The following is a 3,741-nucleotide window of genomic DNA, read 5'->3' as shown; positions in this document are numbered from 1 at the left end:
TTTGGATTGGGACACGTCACTCAAGATCAAAATGCAGATCGCCGAAACACGCCCCGCTTCTAGTCATGAACACTTTATCCGTATGCCGCAACGGAGCTATTTAATCGATAAAATCAATCGATTTATAGATCTCGGCGCGTTCTGAAGCCACGATCTTGACTACGTCCAAACGGATAAGCAAGCCGCAGCTACCATTCATCGCCATTGGGTATTATGACGAGTAGATCATTCAACTAAGCGGTAACGCCTAGGGAATCCTTCAGCATAGTATCTATAACCTGTTGGAGTAAGACTGGCATTGTTCTGACATCAAACGGCATCCAGGTATATCGGCGGAGACCGGGCTTATTGGTGGTCGAATTTTCTCGGAATTCTTCCTCACATTCAATCTGGAGATAAAGATCGTCAAAGTAATTAAGCAATAGTTTCCTCCATTGAATCTTGTAAACAAATTGAGTGATAGAAGCAGAGCGTGTTACGGCTATCTGCATCCTGATCTTGAGTGACGTGTCCCAATCCAAAAAAGGACCAAGAAATCAGATTTCTGGAATCACGGTACCACTCCAGAGAACTAAATATAACAGATTCTCCTCTGAAGATACCGTAGGGGTTGCAAGATAAGGCGGTACGACCACCAGCCTTAGGATAAATCGCAGTTCACTTCGCTACAAAATCGATGACGTCACAAAGAAACAGGTATCGACGGTGAGGAACCACAAAAAGAATGTCCGACCAAAATCCGTATAAGCTTTAAAAATCGTTCATTTATACAGGAGGGCTTCGGCCCATCGGATCAAGGGAATAAATTTGGGGATTGGCCGTCGCATGTGGTTTGGGAACGAATGCACATTCTTGATAAGTTGCCTTCTACATAGCGCACTTATGGGTGTATGGTGCAGCATTAAGAGCGGTGAAGAAGCCTGCACACACCCGGAGGGTCCCTTACTAGCACCATTGGTGCGGCCCGTGCAAAGTAGTTGGTCGGTCGGAGAGCGCCAGCGCTCTGCAGTCGGTCCAGTTCCTAGTCAGCAACGCGCACGACTGCATCTGGTAATTGGCCTCTGGCCTGAAAACTGGTTTGGCATTGAGGAGGAGGTACAGTTCGGCTCTCGCTTTGTGCACTGTCGAAGCCGGTTGGTGAATATAGGTGCATGCCGTTGCAGAAAATCGTCAAATGAATGATTTGGAAAGCAAGAATTTTTGAAGTCAACCCCGTGTGTTGCGTGCGTGAGGGCTGCTTTTGTCTGGACATGTGGCCTGTGATTCGTTGGGCCTCAATAGCGTTTCATCAATCTTCTTTCGCTGCTGCTGCCGCAGCAGCAGCAATAATTATCGTGGCTGATTAAATTCATCTGTTATCGTGGGTTCCCGTTCGCCAATTGCAATTTCGGTATTTTCTAAGCTCCGTTCTAGGACTGAATCTCCGAAGCTGGCTTTCCTGTCAAAACAACTATCAAAGTGCACAGCCGGTTCTAACGCCAAAACCAGGCCAAAAACATTTACGGCGCCTCGTGTATAAAATACATCTAAACAGCTCGTCGTCTATAGATTGTACGCAGCAACAACATTCTGGAAGTTCTGATGCACAACGGACGCGCGATTATCAACCGGCACCCGGTGGATATTAGATCGTGCTTCGCTGTTTGGTTCACAATTCTAGCCAATCAGAGCCAGCCTAGATGCTGGCCCGGCAAGCGACCCGTTGTATTGGCCAATCGCGGGTAGGGTAGGCTCCTGGGCCGTAGCAGTGCTTGGCTGCGAGCGCTGAAGAGTATCGGTGCTCCATCCCATCAACAGGTTTACCCGTTAACACAGGTGGCATGTGTGTGTAGGGTATTTCAACTGTATTCTACGTTATATCCAGAGAAATCGAGTTTTCGGTGTAACCGGGCACAGTTTGTCCAGGGCTGTTCCGCAACCTCGAGTGTCACGAGATTCAGGGGAAGTTCTACGCTGGATTAGGGCGTTCCTCTCAGACAGAACGTCTTGAGTGAAAGTAGACTCGACCTACTCTTCCATGACGCTGGTTTATATTGGAGTTCTTCAAGGCTCAGTTTTGGAACCATGTCTGTCTCTGATCTACATCAGCACCCTTAAGACGTTCTTTCAAGTCCACGTCTACTTTTCGGGGACGACTTGAAATCCTTAGTTCTAAGTGTCACTGCTGAAAAGCGGTGATCGTTGGACTGTCGCATTTCTCCGAATAACGCAAATTGCGTCATTCGGAGGGGACCCAGCGGGCGCCTTTGCCGTTGTGAGTGATAATGAACCAGAAGACATTACGAGGTTAGATAGCAAAAAGGACTTGAGTATCTGGCTTTCCTCAAACAGGCTATGTTCAGTGCATTCGGCGTTGTTGGGATGTAGATTACCGCGAAACGTCTTGTTGGTAGAAATGTTCTGCACAATGATGCAAATGATCTATGCTGAATGTCAGAAATTCAGCAGATACCATTCCGGTCGTTGACGCTTTTACTAAAGCGGTTTCCGAGCACTTATCGAGCGAATCTAGTGGAAGAGTTTGCACTTCTTTTTTTTCTATTTCCTCAAGCTTGGTGGCTCCACCTAGCTTCTGAGTTCGCAAACACAATCAGTTATTTCGTGTATCGGGTGTGGCATGTTGGGTTGCGTTTACGATCTGAAGGAACGTTTTCTGCGTCATCACGGACAGCATGATATCAGTGCCCAATATTGATGCCTCACTGCCTGTTGTGACTTTTTTTGACGGTCGCACAACTCTATCGGTCCCTTGGCTTCCTGCTCCGTCCACTATGGTATGTCAAAAGGTACAGCATCTTTAGACAGCCCTTTATGGATTCCAAGGAGGATTGTGTTGTATATCTTCACATTTGCTGACGCTACTGGGTTATAGTCAGAAGACAAGAAGGCGACCAGAAGGAACTGTGAGTTAACGCAATCAAAACTTTTCTATATATATGATTCACCTGTGGCCGTATTTGATGGTCGATCTGCTCTCAACCAACCAGTGTGTCTCCTAAACGCCCACACCGGTTCTCGGGCGGTTGTTCCTTTGTCTCGGGTGACCATAGATGACTGTCTGTGCGGGGTGTACGTCTGTCTGTGTGTACGGGGTGCCTTTGTCACAAAGTGAGCGTGAACTTTCTGTGTCCCTTTTTGAACTTTCTCCAGCACATGATGAATTCGGATGTGACTCAGACGTATAGGCGTAATCGCACGGCTCTGATTGTTCCGCTGCGCAGTACGCTGATGCGCAGCTGTATTAGATTATTACAGCTGTAATTATAGTGTAATCACAGAATGTTCCACAAGGTCATGTTGTAATCTCCCTGGGGGCCAGAAGCGTCGAGCTAAGGATGTTCGATCCAGATTGGCTGACATTCTGACCAATCAGGACATGCCTTCGTTTGGTCTGTAGTCCGCACGTTGCATCCATCCGATTGACGTACTTTCTGGTAATTGGGGATGGCTGGCTCCTGGACACTGCCGTACAACCATGGTTTGTTTAAAATCTTTGTGGACAAAAGAATAAAGGTGGACAGGCAAGGGACTTAGTGCCAGCCTACAATCATCCGAGGTGCCTACACCTCCAGACAATCATTCATGCAATCTGGACAGAAACCGGCAACCAGAACGCCACTGAAATCTATTGGCCGTCATATCTTGCACCGTCTCCAACCAGCCGTCACGAAGAGACTGGACCTTACCGTGGTGTGACGGTTTGCGCACCTCAGCGATCCATTGAGCTATACTGGAGAGTGT

This window comes from Opisthorchis viverrini (assembly GCF_000715545.1).
Source record: "Opisthorchis viverrini unplaced genomic scaffold opera_v5_92, whole genome shotgun sequence".
Lineage (NCBI taxonomy): Eukaryota > Metazoa > Platyhelminthes > Trematoda > Opisthorchiida > Opisthorchiidae > Opisthorchis > Opisthorchis viverrini.
Note: the sequence above shows the minus strand (reverse complement) of the source record.